Genomic DNA, 18,349 nt, shown 5'->3' with positions numbered 1-18,349 from the left:
GAAGATCATGACTCCAAGCAATGATTACAAACAACATGGATCTAGGGATTCTTGAAGATCATGACTCCAAGCAATGATTACTGACAGCAAGGATCTAGGGATTATTGAAGATCATGACCCCAAGCAATGATTACAAACAACATGGATCTAGGGAATCTTGAAGATCATGACTCCAAGCAAAGATAATAAACAACATGGATCTAGGGAATCTTGAAGATCATGACTCCAAGCAATGATTACAAACAACATGGATCTAGGGATTCTTGAAGATCATGACTCCAAGCAATGATTACAAACAACATTGATCTAGGGAATCTTGAAGATAATGACTCCAAGCAATGATTACTGACAGCAAGGATCTAGGGATTATTGAAGATCATGACCCCAAGCAATGATTACAAACAACATTGATCTAGGAATTCTTGAAGATCATGACTCCAAGCAATGATTACAAACAACATGGATCTAGGGAATCTTGAAGATCATGAATCCAAGCAATGATTACAAACAACATGGATCTAGGGATTCTTGAAGATCATGAATCCAAGCAATGATTACAAACAACATGGATCTAGGGATTCTTGAAGATCATGACTCCAAGCAATGATTACAAACAACATGGATCTAGGGATTCTTGAAGATCATGACTCCAAGCAATGATTACTGACAGCAAGGATCTAGGGATTATTGAAGATCATGACCCCAAGCAATGATTACAAACAACATGGATCTAGGGAATCTTGAAGATCATGACTCCAAGCAATGATAATAAACAACATGGATCTAGGGAATCTTGAAGATCATGACTCCAAGCAATGATTACAAACAACATGGATCTAGGGATTCTTGAAGATCATGACTCCAAGCAATGATTACAAACAACATTGATCTAGGGAATCTTGAAGATAATGACTCCAAGCAATGATTACTGACAGCAAGGATCTAGGGATTATTGAAGATCATGACCCCAAGCAATGATTACAAACAACATTGATCTAGGAATTCTTGAAGATCATGACTCCAAGCAATGATTACAAACAACATTGATCTAGGAATTCTTGAAGATCATGAATCCAAGCAATGATTACAAACAACATGGATCTAGGGATTCTTGAAGATCATGACTCCAAGCAATGATTACAAACAACATGGATCTAGGGATTCTTGAAGATCATGACTCCAAGCAATGATTACAAACAACATGGATCTAGGGATTTTTGAAGATCATGACTCCAAGCAATGATTACAAACAGCAAAGATCTAGGAAATCTTGAAGATAATTACTCCAAGCAATTATTACTGACAGCAAGGATCTAGGGATTATTGAAGATCATGACCCCAAGCAATGATTACAAACAACATGGATCTAGGGAATATTGAAGATCGTGACTACAAGCAATGATAATAAACAACATGGATCTAGGGAATCTTGAAGATCATGACTCCAAGCAATGATTACAAACAACATGGATCTAGGGATTCTTGAAGATCATGACTCCAAGCAATGATTACAAACAACATGGATCTAGAGAATCTTGAAGATCATGACTCCAAGCAATGATTACAAACAACATGGATCTAGGGAATCTTGAAGATCATGACTCCAAGAAATGATTACAAACTGCAAGGATCTAGAGATTCTTAAAGATCGCGCAAATTTGTGATCGGTTCTTAACAGTTTTTTTATATATCATAGCATTGAGGTTGCCTGGAAAGGGTGTCAGATATTTATAAATTTATACATTAACACCAACTAGTATTTGTAATCAAATAAGCATTAATATTACTTACTTAAAAAACTATTAAGCGATTTAAATTCGAATGTGGATAACACGATCATACAATAATATAAGCTAAGATAAAGATTTTGAATAGCTTTTAATAGATTTATTTTGTGTTTTGATCATTTTTTCTTCTTCTTGTTCATTGCTTTTATGTTTGATGTTTGACTACTTCACCATGTTCACTGAAAAGAAGACGATTTATTCAGGGTATAAAGACAAGTAATTTGTGGCAATTTATCTTTCTTTTCCTGATGGTTTGATTTGCCCTTCCCCTATATAAAAACTCCACCCGCGCACAAAAACACAGTCGCACATACACACTTACACACACACCCGTACAGACACGAAAAAGATATGTAGTGTGCATTTAAACTTATTGTGTTAACACAGAGTAAAGCAAAAGCACAATGAAAACTTTAAAACAATCGAACAAGGAATGAAATAATATGGATGTTTGCAATCACTAATTAGAATCGCTGGCATACAGACTAGGGGTGTTGTGTGTTCGTTTCTAAAAAAATGAAAGAAAAACAGAAAGAATCACATGCCTGAACTTGTATAAAGTAATTTAACGTATTTGTAAACTTATCCTCGGACCGTGTGTGTCCATGCCTATCTTTTATTTTTTTAATATGTATATTCAAATGTATATTTACAGCACTTGTAACGTTTAGGATACAAAAATAAATCCAATTTGCAAAACATGTTTTGTTAAAAGGAACCTTTGAACCTTATCACTGTTATCACTTTCATTCAGAAATAAATCTCCAATAAGAGCATAGTTCTGTGTAAATTTATTGTTGCCTTTTGTTTATTAATTTCATTTAACCATTAATGGGTGATTTTAACATCAACCTGTTATCCCAAAATAATGAACATGATTTATTCCTACACACAATGCATTCATTTGGCTATTATCCCCATATAGATAAACCGACCAGAATTGATAGCCATTCATCAACACTTATCGACAAAATTTTTTCAAATATATTAAACAGAGATATTACCAGCGGATTGTTAATATCTGATATATCGGATCATTTGCCGGTTTTTTCATTTTGCGATAATGATATTCCAAAAGAAAATATACTCAAATCGATAATGTATAGAAAAGAATCTCAAAATAACATTGAAACGTTTAAAAGGGATATTGCTATTGAAGAATGGTTGGATGTATTTCATGAGTCTAATTCAAACATTGCATACACAAATTTTAACAATAAATTGCAGACATTTTACGAGAAAATTTTTCCTCTGATACCACTGGTCAAAAGAAAGAAGGCAAAAATGCCATGGATTTCTAAAGCAATTTTAAGATCCATACGTACCCGAAATAAACTTTACAAGGCATTTTTAAAGACCCCTTCTATTCAAAACAAAAATAAATACAAAACTTATAGAAATAGACTAACCAATACAATTCGAGCTTCTCGCAAATTATTTTATTCCGAGAAGCTTTACAAAGTCAAATCAAACATGAAAGCAACAAGGGAGATTATAAATGATTTGATTGGCAAGAAACCCAAAATATTACCCAAAGATAATTTCACAGCTCATGATGTTGCGATAAATACAGAAGATGTAGCTGATACCTTTAATTCCTTTTTTGTTAACTTAGGACCCTCATTGGCAAACAAACTTGACAGAACTGATGAAAATTTTGGAAAATTTCTTCCCACACCCATTAACTCTTCTTTATTCTTTAACCCAACAAATGTCCAGGAATTAATTGAAATAACAAAAAATCTAAAATCAAGCAAATCACAGGGAATTGATAGAATTAGTACTTTCCTTCTTAAGCAGATCATACACTATACATGCTATATTGCCTCTCCTTTGTGTCATATTTTTAATCTGTCGATTAGCACCGGAATATGTCCTGATTCCCTAAAAATTGCAAAGGTAAATCCTGTTTTAAAAAAAGACAATCCGCATGAAATAACAAATTACAGGCCTATTTCTATTCTTCCCAGCATTTCCAAAATATTAGAGAAGATTATTTACAATAGACTTTATAAGTTTCTAGATACTTTTCATTTTCTAAATTCTAACCAATATGGATTCAGGAAAGGACATTCGACTGATCAGGCGTTAATACAAATATACGATAAAATTACAAATGCAATGGCAAAAAAAGAACATATAATAGGCGTATTCATGGACTTAAGCAAAGCCTTTGACACTCTTGACCACCAGATATTACTTTAAAAACTTGAAAATTTTGGAATTCGCGGAATTACACTATCTTGGTTTAAGAGTTATTTGTCCAATAGAAAACAATATGTAATTTACAATAATATTCCTTCTGATTTTCAGTTAATACAATGCAGAGTTCCACAAGAATCAATCCTAGGCCCCTTGCTTTTTTTAATATATATCAATGATTTGACTTCTGTAACACCTTTATTATCATATGTATTATTTGCAGATGACACCAACATTTTTTTTTCACATAATAGCTTAGAAACTTTAGTAGATATAATTAACCGTGAATTACCAAAACTATCTTTGTGGTTTAAGTGCATTGTGTAATAAGCTTTCACTCAATATAGATAAAACAAACTTTATATATTTCAAGCATACACACTCACATGATAACGAATTTCCTTACAATATAAACATAGACAATACTCCTCTCAAAAGGAAAAGAGAAACAAAGTTTTTAGGTGTCACAATAGATGAAAATTTAAATTGGAATGAACATGTACGTTGTATAACTACTAGTATTTCTAGAAACGTTGGTATACTTTACAAAATGAAAAACATAATTCCACATACAACTCTTGTCATACTCTACAATTCATTAATATTGCCTTATATATCATATTGCAACATAGTTTGGGCAACATGTGCAAAAACTAAAATTAATACAATATACTTATTACAGAAAAAAGCAATTCGAATCTGTACTGATTCCCAATATTTATCACACACAAATCCATTATTCCATAAACTAAAGACTCTAACAGTATTTGACATAAATACTCTTCAAAGTTTACTACTTATGTTTAAGTACGTACATAACATGCTCCCACCTTCATTCCACAATTTTTATACTCTGAATACATCTATTAATTCTTACCCTACCCGTAACTCTTCAAATTTCCATTTAATCAACCCTAAATTGCTTATTGCGCGGAGATCCATAAGACACCATGGTCCAGATTTGTGGAACTCTCTACCAGAGCCTGTAAAACAATCTTCGTCTCTTCACTCATTTAAGGCAAACGTTAAATCTTTATCAGAATATTTGAAGTAAAATTTCTGTGTCATATCCTTTTTATCGTGAATTTATTCCTCCTTCGATTTAGTCATTACCAATATCTTCACCATGACCACCATCATCTCCATGGCCTTCATCATCATCATCATCATCATATCACCGTCACCCTCAGCTTTATCATCTTCATACTATAATATTGCATGAATTCATGTTTCGTATTTGAAAATGTATGCCCATTCTGCTTTATAAATGTATTAATTAATTCAGTTAGTATAAGTTTGGGATTGTCATTTTTTTCAAGCAATCTGCTTATATGATGACAATCCTTCTCCTGCAAATTGTGAATATCATATAGTTAATCATTTTTGTCTGAAATTATCTTTTTAATACTCTTTATTTATGATTCATGCCAAAAATGCTAGCATATTATGTTTATTATGTTATGAAAAATGTATTATACGAATGTTATGGATGCAGAAGAAAACAATAAATCAAATCAATTCAAATCAAAATTCTGAATATTTCAAAGTTTTTTTGGAGGTGGTTCAATTGGTCTAATGCCAATTCGTCAAATTACCAACTCGACTGCTATCAATTTTGTTCTACCATCTGTTCGTCCACTATCCACATGGTCTAATATTGTTATTTCGTCCACTCACCATTTTTCGTCTAATAACCAGTTGATCCAATAGCCATTAAATGGATGCAGCGAGGTGAATATATTTATATTTAAATAGAGTAAAGTTCACAGAGCAAAATGCTGAAAATTTCTGATAACAAATAACGAAGTTATGGAAATTTAAAATTTAGCAATATATTGTGAAAACGGTTATATGCACGTTGTCATGAATATAAATTACATGGGCTGATGATGTCACATCCCCACTTTCCGTTTTCTTATGTTATTACATGAAATCATAATTGTTTCATTTTTCCATACATGTGTGAATTATATGTCTCCCTTGTAATGAAATAAGTTGCAGCAATGAATATATAATGTACTTAATCAGTTGTCATTTAAATATTTTTGGTTCTTGAAGGAAAAAATAATTAAACCTGATTTTATAGAATAAGATACAAAAGAAAAAGTGGGGATATGACATCATCATTTTGCTCATTGATTATTCATGAAGACATGCCTAGAACTGTTTCACCTTTAAAAAGCCATAACTTTGTTATTCCTTGTCAGTTTCTGTTGTTATTAAATTTTTCGTAATCTGTTCAAATCATATTTTTTTCAACCTGGAGTACCCCTTTAATAAAAGCCCTTTTTACACGCGCCTTCACGGAAGCAACACGGATCATCCCGGATTGTCAATCCGGGGTCATCCGTGTACAGTCTGGGATTACCGTGTATCGGCATATCCGGGAGAAAATTTGAACACGTTTAACTTTTCGTCCCGGAGCACACGGGCGGATAATCGTCCGCGTCCATCCGTGTAGCCACCTTGTACATCCGTGTTGTTACCGAACGCATCCGGGAGGTTCCCTGTAGGAACCGGGGGGGGGGGGGGTCCTTGTTGATAGTGGCATTATCATGATTATCCGGAATCTAAATTTTTCCATTGCTTACAAACATGAACAATTGTCCGTGTTCATGGCCATGTATATGTACGCTTCATACGTCGCAAAAAGGAAAGAAACCTAAGCCTCCGTGAAGCCCTCCGTGTTGACTCCCGGTTGTCTATCCTTGAAGAAACCGTACTTTCCCATACGTTTACGTGTAAACACCCAGTTAAACCCGTATTCACTCCGGCAATGCTTGAAAAATACCAATTTGGCACCCCGGATGACCACGGACTGAAATTCATGATGATCCGTGTTGCATCCTTGAAGGTGTAGACGGGGCTTAAAGGAAACCAAAACCCAAGAAGAGAAGCAATCTCATTGGAAAGAGTAAAATAAGAGGAACAATAAAAAAAAAGTTTCATCAAAATCGGTTATGAAATAAGCAAGTTATGGGAGTTTGAAAACTCTTTGGTACTTTATATGGGGATCCTCAAATTGGCAAACCTGCTTCAAAATGGCAGATTTTTTGGACAACTCTCCATTTTTGTTAGTCCACAATTTTTTAGATTTTCCTCATTATCTTTCAAATTGCATCTTGCCTCCTTCTGAGAACAACATATGTCATGGGAAAATATAATTCACATCACATATGTCAAGGTCAGGAGGAGATAATGTGAAATATGTAAAATAAAGAGGAAAATCTGAAAATTGTGTACAAAACAAATGGAGAGTTGTCCACAAAATCAGCCATTTTGAAGCACGTTTGCCAATTTGAGGATCCCCATAGAAAGTACAACAATACTTTTTAAACGTCCATAACTTGCTATTTCATAACCGATTTTGATGAAATTTTTTTTTAAACTGTTCCTCTCATTTTACTCTTACCAATAAGATTGTTTCTCTCCTTGGGTTTTGGTTTCCTTTAAATTCATATACCATTTGGTCTAATTGGACTTAGTATTTAATAGGGCGAAATTAATAAAAATAAAATGTTGTTGTTGTTGTTGGTATTTTGAATAGGCAAACTAGTCAGTTTTGACTATTGTTGCCTTGTAAATTTGCTTTCCTTTTTTTTCAAAACAGAATAATTTCTTTGTTGAATCTATATCAGTTAGAAAAATAAAGGAAAGAGAGGAAAGAAAAGTTCTTAGGAAATCGTGCAAGACCACCTCTCCTGCCCTGTACAGCACGTTATCCTGACAAGCCCGCTTGTCAGGATAACGTTAATAAAATAAATAAAATTATTAGATCAACTGGTTATGAGACGAAATGGTCATAGACGAACTGAGAATTAGCCGAAATGATGATTGAATCAAAATGGTTATTGGACCAAATGGTTGTTACACGAAATGTTGATGGACGGAATGGCATTAGAACAAATGAAGGTACACAATTTGATGAGTGGACGAGTATACGTCGAGTAGGCAACAACGATGGGGGGGGGGTACAACCACCATGTCCGTGATGTCGAGTCTAGGAACAAAATTTGGTGGACGGTTGACGTTTTATGGAAAACTTTTCATTGCAGTGTTTGTTCTTTGCTATAAATCCTTGCCTGTGCGATTGTATTCAGTTCCATCCAATTAAAAATGTATTCAATTCAAATATAACTCATTGCAGTGTAAAAGCACAACTAAAAGAATAATGACAACAATAAAACAATGTAAGGTTGATATCACGATAGAAAAAAAAACAAGTGGCTGCAAGCACTGAATGGATATGATGTTTATTAGAACAGACTGATTATAAACAAAACTCGCGAGTTGTCGGAAAAACCAGCCGAGATAAGGTACATGATAATTTGATGAAATATTTACAGTTACCATTCAAGTTACGGATTAAGACTAATGGTTGAGATCATACAGTGGCGAATCGAGGATGGAGGAACACGACGGGGGAGGAGGGCACTCAGAGCTCACACAGAAATTTGACAAATACAATTATCTTATCGTGGCAACAATGACCCTGCCCACATTTTGCCTGTGGGTACCAAATTTGACGACAATAATATGACACAGCAGCGTGACTCTGCAGAACCTTAGTATTGTCCAGTAGCACCTGTTGGGGAATACAATTATAGAGTAATCTGGATATATTTTGGGAATCGTAACCCTAAGACCCCCCCCCCCCCTCTTAAAATGATAGGTATCTTCGCTTTACCTTCTAATATTGCTTCTGTGTGCCAACTGCTATGACAAACTTTCTATATGAGAACAGAATGGTATTATGATACATGTACCTTGAAATGAAGTAAGCATGATACATTGGATTATCATAGTTATTGGTAACACTCACTCACCATGGCAATAAAGACCCCCCCCCCCCCCCACCACCACCAACAATTATAGGCACCTTCGCTTTACCCTCTAATATTGCTTCTCCTTTCCTAACTGTTATGACAAAACTGAAAAAACCCCAGAAGTTACAGGTTTACTAAATTTTCCACAAAATTATGGTTACCATGGCAACGACATCTCCGCCCACATCAAAATCATTAGGCGGCTTTTCTTTACCATAACGGTCCTTCATGCCACTTTTGAAGATGGTTGGAGAAGAAATGCAGCTGGTAGAGCGCTCACAAGGACATCTCTGCTATTCCACAAACATTCTTGTTACCATGGCAACGATGTCTCTGCCCACACCAAAATCAATAGGCGGCTTTGCTATACCATACTCAACCTTCATGCCAAAGTTGAAGATAATCAGAGAAGAAATGAAGCTGGTAGAGCGCTCACAAGAAATCTCTGTGGCGGCGCGACGAGGTCAAATCCATTGTATCGTCCGAACTCTGTTCGGGGGATACAATTATTGCACTAGCTTTCAAGATGTGCATAGTTGGGCTTATTTCCAATTGGACTTCCGTCCAATTACCGACTTGTCGACTATCATCTGGTCTAACATTAATTCATCCACTATCCACATGGTCTAGTTGTCTTTTCGTCCACTCACCATTTCGTCTCATAATCAGTTGGTCCATTAGCCAGTTAGTCAATATACCATTTGGTTTATTTGGACTAAGTGTTAATTGGACGAAATAAATTGAAAGAAAATGGGAATCAGACCAACTCATTACGGGATGAAATGGTCATAGACGAATTGGTGATTAGACGAAGTGATCATTGGACCAAATGGCTATTAGGCGAAATGCGGATGGACAGAATGGCATTAGACTAAATGAAGGTAGACCATGTGAATTTTGGACAAGGTGGCAATACACACTGTTAATAAACCCTAGATTTTACAGAAAAATAGAAGATTTTACAGAAAGCAATAACAACATCATTCTGTGAATTCATAAAACAGGAATTTTCTGCAATTTAACATAACAGCTGGGCCCGTTGCAGAAAGAGTTGCAATCATGCGCAACTCTAAAAATCATGCGCAACTTGATTTTCAACCAATCAACATCGCTCATTTGGGACTTGCGATTGATTTTTTGACTTGCGTTTAAACGCAACTCTTTCTGCAACGGACCTGGCAGAAAGAGTTGCGTTTAAACGCAAGTCAAAAAATCAATCGCAAGTCCAAAATGCGCGCTGTTCATTGGTTAAAAATCAAGTTGCGCGTGATTTTTAGAGTTGCGTTTGATTGCAACTCTTTCTGCAACGGGTCCCTGGTCTGTTTAAAAAGGGGAAAAGGGTGTTTTATTCAAGGAAATTTGTAAGGTTCCATACACTAAATACCAATTTCCTGTAAGATTACAGGTGTTCTCGAGACTCTGCAGCAGGAACTTCCTTTATTTTAAGGATAAATTTTCTGACACGAATGGGCAGCATGGGCGGAAATCCCAGGGGGACGCGTCCCAACTACTCAAAATAGTAGGGGGGGACACAATACTATTTTTGGTCTTTTGTGATGAACAGAAAAACATCATGCAAAATTGAAATAAAACATGTATTTTGGACGAGATGACCTTACCTTTGAAGTGATAATTTTTTTTTTCTTTTGGGATTTCCGCCCCTGATCGGCAGTTTACCCTGAGTCAGACAGAATGTAGTTGATTCGACATCAACCAAGTTAGAGAATTATCTGGCATACTGTATTGAGATGTTTGGTGCATGGTTCATCATACCAACCAAACGGCCAATAGCTATCTATATTAGGCACATTATCCATCATGATAGCTATACAGTCTTCTTCGCTACCCCCGGTCGCTACCATCAGGCTCGCTAAATCGCCAATCTGTTGGGAGAAAAACATAGATTTAGAGAGAGACAGAAGGTGTTTTTTCACTGAAGATTACCTCGCGTTACAACAATCCATATATCTTTATTTGAATCAGAGAGCAGGGATTTTATTTTCATCGTCTAACATGTAACCCGGGGGGGGGGGGGACTCAGTATATAATGCATAGTGGGTATGTGCCGCGGAGGGGACCCCCATTTTTACACTCAAATTTCCGTTCCAAGGCATAGCATTTTTGTCTTATTGAGAAAAAGAACAAAGAAAGCCGCTCCAAGGCATAGCATTTCCTTCTTATCGAGAAAAAAAGAAGAAAGAAATCCGCTCCAAAGCCTCGCATATTTTTCGTTACGCCGTTCCGGTCGCATTGATCTGCTACAAGTTTGGTGAAAAGCGGCCGTAGAGCGCTTTTCGACCATCGCCTAAGTGCGAGCGCACCCGGCGGAGGCCGCGCTAGCTGCGTCATGCACGATTGCCCGTTCCATAGGGATGCATACGCACTCACAGAGATACGGAGATCCGTTCCGAGGACCCCCGTTTTCACAAACATTTGTAGTTCCGAAGCCCGTTCCGAGGACCCTCCTTTTTACAAGGCCCCCGTTTTTCGCCTCGCCCGCGGCACACCCCTACCACTTTTTTGGTCGAGTGCCCCCCCCCCCCGGGCATGTAACTGCACTCAGTGACGGCACCAACGGGGGAGGGGGCAAGGCAGTCCCAGTCAGAATCGTTCCCCCCGAGCTTCGTGCTCGCAGTGGCCATTGGTCGAGATATAAAAATGATCTGTTCGATAGCATAATGCGAGGCCTAAAAACCCAATGTTCAAGTCAATATGTAGCAATTATTCTTTTCTCGATTCGAGTTTTCATAATAGCAAGATGCATCCTGCATATTCATAAATAAAAATAAAAAAAATCAGCTCGCGCTAGGCACTCGCATCAATTTTTTAGTTACAATTAGATGCCCTTCCTGTTAATGGTTTAAAAAAGTGTATATAACGTTCAGTATAGCATCTCAGGATATTTAAAATTTTCAGCTTGCGTTTTGCGTTCGCATCATGAGGTCTAAGAACGATTTTTTTTCTGGAGGGTGCTGTTATAAATTTGCAAAAGCAAGAAAAAAAAAGGTTCACCCCTGCTTCCCAGGGCCATGGTTTCTACATGAAAAAATAATAATAACCAAGGTGCCATAGTTACCAGGAAAGCCTAGACGGAGGTCTCATTGCCTTCATGGTCTTGGACATGCATCCTTGGTAGATGATAGCCGAATCATTAGCTTTGGAATGGTCTGGACCTACTACCAATAGGATGTAGTTTTTCTCTACACTCATGGAACATTGGTAATGTATAGTTTAACCCAAGCTCATCTGAACATGTCGTAACTTAACTGCTTGCCACTGATATACTGAGATAAAATTTGAACACAAAAAAATATAATGTATTAAGAAAAGAAAACATATTCGGGCGTGGTCATTGCCAAAATTCACAATCAGATGGTCATTTTTGTACACGTTTTCTGGGTATGGTCACTACACAAACACATACATTCATGAAAATGTTAGGCCTATTATAGCTTGCCATTTTGTAACATGTTGTTGTTGTTGTTTTAGCTTATACGGTGCATATCATTCAGAAGTGAATATTTGCGCCAAAAAATATGAAAATAACATCTGATGGGAAAGAATAGTTTTGTTCAAGAAACAAGACTATATCTTGTCATAAAATGTTAGGAATTAAACATTTTAGATAAATAATGAGGGCAACATTTCCTAATGTACGCCTATGCTACATAATCTACATGCTGTGAATCAATTATTTTTATTGTGTCGCCTAACTTTTGTTTTACTTCGAGTTTTCGGGGTTTCTTTCATGTTTTACTCATTTATTAGAACCATTCTCAATTATAACAAATGGACGTTAGTAAAACTGGACATTTTATACAGCTGCTGGCTTTCGTGAGTCAGGCGGGCGCCCTTATTTATTTAAAAATAGTTTGTTTGGCTAATGAGGATTGAGTAAATCGGTATCAGATGAATTATATGTACTACAAATACAAGAATACTTACCAATTGTCAGAAATAGTATTGTAACCTCCATAATATCTTAGTTTTCCTATGCTCAAGAACAAGATGAATTATATAGACATCGCGTTAAAATTTCCTGTTCATATCTCAGGGGGTAAAAATGTCTTCGTTTTATAGAAGATGCAATTTACTACTCGTACATGCTTAGATACGAGTAACGAAGACGTCGTGGTAGATAGTTGTTTACATCATTCACTGTCATTCATATCAAACATGTAGTCACCACAGTATACCATGTTGTTTTCAAGATATACAGTCGGCAGTTTCGCAAGCACTGCTCAAACGCTTTCTGGAAAGTTGAGCATCTATTGTCAACAGCCCTTTATGGCAAAGCGGTCTTTGTCGAAATCGGTGAATCAAAACAGCAGTGTCGTACTGGACTCTGGACAAACGAAATATTAGAAATTGTTCATCAGCTCCGAATCTTAGGATAATCTGCTATCCCCGTTCACAATTTTTGACAATGACCTCGAAGCTGTTCATTGTTATTAGACGGGCATTTCAATAAACTTTCAAAGTTCTACAAAGCGTCTGCATAGTGGTCAACATTATTGATTGATACAGACGCGATAATGAGCGAATCATGGCCGTCATATTTTCGTCATGAGACTAGGGATGTGTTGGAGTAAGAAAACCACTTCATCAATTTGAATCGTTGATGAAAGGCCCGGTCCCACAGCACTTAAGGACGCAGAGAAGATTAAAAAAAAAAATCGTGCCATCCGTTGGAAAACGCTATGCATCCGTTGTGTACTCATTGCATACGTGCTTCATACGCTCTATCCATCGAGCATCCGTCTACTGTGATTTCCTCCGCGCAAAATAGTTTTGAGCTGCACAAAACTTTTAGAACAGATTAAATTTCCGCCGTGTACGATGTAAATCCGCAACATATACGAGAAACAAACGTTCCATGTCCGTTATCATCCGTTAAACGTCCGCTGTATGCTCTGGGCATCCTCGCAACCCACCAGTGTCCACTGCAGCTGAACAACGGAAAAAGGGTGGAAAGATAAGGTTAATGGAAAGTGTGTACATGATCGTTAGTAGCACAAAATAGAAAGGATATAAGAGTGTGCATCTCGTATATAAATTATTCAAAACCCCCGGTAACCCCTTTGGAGCTGTGATCCACCTCCATCCACTTTCATCCGCTAGGTTTCCGATGAACAACCCGTTTAACATCCGCGTTACATACTACCCATGGCCGTTCTTTTCCGTTATGTTTTCGCAAATTTTTCGCTAAGTTTGTCAACTTCTGGAGCGGATAAATAGGGCCACCTCCGAAATTTTGCTCGTCCGCCATCAGTCATATATACCTCGGTCACATTTGCTCTACGGCGGCCGTACGGCGAGTCGAAAACAGCCGTTTTAACATTTTTTTGCACCAGCTACATATAGGTGGTTTGAATTAAAAATAAATAAAATGGCTGTTTTGTTCCCAATTCAATATTTTTTATTCTTTGAGGGCCACACTTACATATAATATTATGGGGCTAATTAGGCCCTGCTGTTAAAAGGGCATCCTCGCCAGATTATTTTGCTCAGAGAAAATAAAAATTAAGATGCTTGATCCACGCGTCAATTATTGATGCAATACATGCTTTGACCACAATATACACATGTCATCCTCCGTTGAAAATATTATTGAATGATATCCTGTTATTTTTTAATTGCTAGCAGGGAGAAGCTCTGGATGAGACGACTTCGCACCACCCAACCTCATGGCCTGAACATCCAAGAGGGGAACGACTGATATTTCTTTCCTATCCACTTTCAATTTATATATACATATAATGTTTCCCCTCAGCTCTTTTGAATAGTTACATTATAGTATCTTACTCTACTTTCCTCCCATATCTCATACAAGCTTAGCTCCAATTTTTCCTTCCTTACTCAGGCGATATAATAATGATTATATATATATATATATATTTGATTTTTCTCCACTCACCTCTTTTAGATTTACCACATTTGCTTATTTACATGTATACTATGGTTTCTTCATAATACACCCCCTCTCTTCTATATTTGCTTTTACCTTTTTAGGCAATTTGCTTCCTCTTTTTCACATATACAGGTTTTTTTTTTTTTTTTTTTTTTTCCCTACTATATAGTCTTATGTTTTTTTCCCGTCACACCTAGCGGATTACAATATCAGTTACACCATATGTGTATTTATATATTTTTTCATATACATTTCTTTTTTGTATATATTTATATACATATCACTTATAGATACATATTTACACTCACTGGCGTAAATCCCGGGGGGGATGGGGGGGGGGATATATCCCCCCCCACTTTTCGAGGTGGGGGGATGGCCTGTACAAACATCCCCCCACTTTTTACGAAAGAAATGAAAAAAAAATCACAAGAGATAATTGTTTTATTGGTGAAAATTCTTCCAAAAATACCGCTTAACAAATAAAATAATATTATTGAATCATAAAATGCAAATATAGAGCCAGTTCACCATTTCCAAACGAAATACTTCCAATTCATCAATGTTGGGGTCTTTGGGAAGGGATTAAGATGGAATGTCAAAAAATTTTGAATGTAATCTCTAATAAACCATTAAGCCATCATGGGGTAAAAAAGATAATAATATTGGAGGGGTATTTGCCATATGGACATACAGTGGCGTAACTACGGGGGACATGGGGGGCACATCCCCCCCATCGGCTGACTAAAAAAAAAAACGGGGAAAGGGGGAAAAGGAGAAAAGAGGGAGAAAGGAAGAGAAACGTAGTGGGAAAGAAGAAAATATTATTCATTATAATGTTATATTATATTATAATTATGTTATGTTACATTACATAAGAAACATTTTTATCATAACTTTATGAAACATAATTTGCCCAGGGCCTACGTCTCAATTGTTCCTGGTGCTCGCATTGTCTGTTTAACGAGATATATAATCATGTTGTACCAAAACATCCCGTTTTCAAGTCAATATAAACCAAATATATTGCCTAGCACTTGAGTTATCATTGTTTTATGTAGTGACAGATGCTTTTTTTTTCATGACTCAAAAGTAATTGCCCCATGTTAAGGTCTTCGTATATATGAAACATTTCCTGTCCGTGATTACGTTCGCATTTTTCATGGATTGGTGAGATATGTCTGCTCTTCATGAATTCCTAAAATCAGTCCTTAAAATGTCCCTTCTTCTGATCTGAATATCAAAAATTTTCAGCTCGCGCTTCGCGCTCGCATCATTTGGTTAATGAAATACGTATGGTCCTGGTTAATTCCTACAAAGAAAACTTAGAATGCCCCACTTCAGGTCTGAATTATCTAAGTTTTCAGCTCGCGCTTCGCGCTCGCATTGTTAAGCGAGACAGGTACCTATCATGATTACACAAATTTGATTATAATGTCCCTTTCTAGGTGTGAATATAAAAAAAATTCAGCTCGCGCTTCGCGCTCGCATTATTTGATGAGTGAAATACATACCCGTTTAATGACATTGTCCTTAAAATGTCTCTATTAGGTCACTCACTCAGTCATTCAAAAATTTTGCTGGTGCCCCCCCCCCCAATGCCGTGACCCACGGTACGCCACTGTGGACATATCAATGACAATTCCTTGCATATCTAAAAACATGCTTGCAAAAAAATGCCAAAATATTTCAGTCATTCCCCCCACCCATCAACACGGATTTACGCCAGTGTTTACACATACCTTCTTATGCTTCATCATATATACATATATGTCTTTTGCACATTATCAGTTGTTCCCCATTCTTTTTCTTTTTTTCCCCCACTCTTATGCACCAGTTTATTAAGCCTTTCTTTGTAACCTGTTTGACCCACCTCTCTTGTTTTTCATCCCATTATCACTGTTTTGTTCCAGATCCTGTTTGATGTTGCCTGCCTCATTATTTTAATCCCTCTTGGCTTGAGGTCTTTTACTGGCCTTACTTACACTAACTTCCCTAAGTTTGTGTCTGCCTACTCCTTTTCTTTCATCCCCTTCACTAACCTGATTGGTCTTCTCTACTCACTAATGCCCCTTTTGTCTCCTTGTTTCTAGTGTTGCTGTAGCTTGTTTGTGGTCTATATTATGGTTGTTCCACTTTATATGTTTGTCATTTTGCCTCCGACGAAGATTCTGCTAGGATCGAAAGCTTAGGCCCCCTTTTTTACTTTCTAATTTTTTAATTGCAACCGTTTTGTTACTAAAATGAATTAATTTCATTTTCGGAACAAGTGGAACGCCTCTGGCAGTCTCGCCTGCATTACGCGATTTAATATAGCAGCAGTGCTAACTTTGAAAACTACTATAAAATAATCATTCACAAAAACACAATTCATATAATGACATAATACCACGTTCATTGACCATAAATGACATTTGAACGGTGAGTTAAGACTTTTCAACTACATCCATGTCCACATTTCATTCACTCTATCTATAAACTTTCAAAGTTATGATGGCAATTTAACAATTACCCCAACATGGCCTAAGTTTATTGACCTTAACTGACCTTTGACCTTGGTTTGTGACCTGAAACTCACAGGGGATGTTCAGTGATACTTGATTACTCTTAGGCTGCGTTTATGCGACCTCAAGCCAGAATCATGATTTGAATCATGATTTGAATCATGATTCAAAACACAAACATGAATCACGATGTCACAGAATCAGCGTTTAGACGACCTTCATTACAATGCTGTTTCTCCTCAGATTCGGGCCAATCCAGTGCGCATCACTAGTGCGCAGTTTGACAGAGGAAGTTTTTCGCACGTGTTTCGGCTCTCGAAAAATCTTTTGCTTCCAGAATTCAGTCTATACCTAATTTTGTTTACTTCTATAGGGTCCATATGCTTCTATTCATCTTGTTAGTTTATCCAAAATGGTGTTCGGAAGTGAATTTCAGCGTAGATCCAATTTAATATTAACACTCTATACTCAACAACAACTGAGATCATTGTCTGTCCAGTTAATTCATTCACTAGAACTTGAAGTTGAAGACATGACCAAAAAATGAAAAGTAGTGGACGATGCGATGACCAACACAGAACTTGAACATGACAAGAAATGCATGCAGAGTAACCATGTACATACAATGAGCATATAGAGAGCCTTGAGCTTGGCAAGAGTCAAACCGAAAGTAGCCCGACACAGTGAGGTCATATAATCATGATTCAAATCACGATATCGTTTATTCGAACATTTTCATACGTGATTCTGTAGAAACGTCTTTCCAAACGCCCCTTTTTTCGTAGTTCATGTTTGTGATTCTAATCATGATTATATTCAATTTCGACTAAACGCAATCGTGATTCTGCAGAATCGTGATTTGAATCATGATTCAGATCATGATTCTAGGGTGAAAAAGTGGCGGATAAACGCACCCTTATATCCTAAGTTTTATGAACTAGATCCATAAACTTTCAGAGTTAGGATGGTAATTCAACAAATACCCCCTACACGGCCAAAGTTCATTGACCTTAAATGACCTTTGACCATGGTCATGTGACCTGAAACTCGTACAGGATGTTAAGTGATACTTGATTACTCTTATGTCCAAGTTTTATGAACTAGATCCGTAAACTTTCAGAG

This window comes from Lytechinus pictus, chromosome 5 (genome assembly GCF_037042905.1).
Source record: "Lytechinus pictus isolate F3 Inbred chromosome 5, Lp3.0, whole genome shotgun sequence".
NCBI lineage: Eukaryota > Metazoa > Echinodermata > Echinoidea > Temnopleuroida > Toxopneustidae > Lytechinus > Lytechinus pictus.
This window is presented reverse-complemented; position numbering follows the sequence as displayed.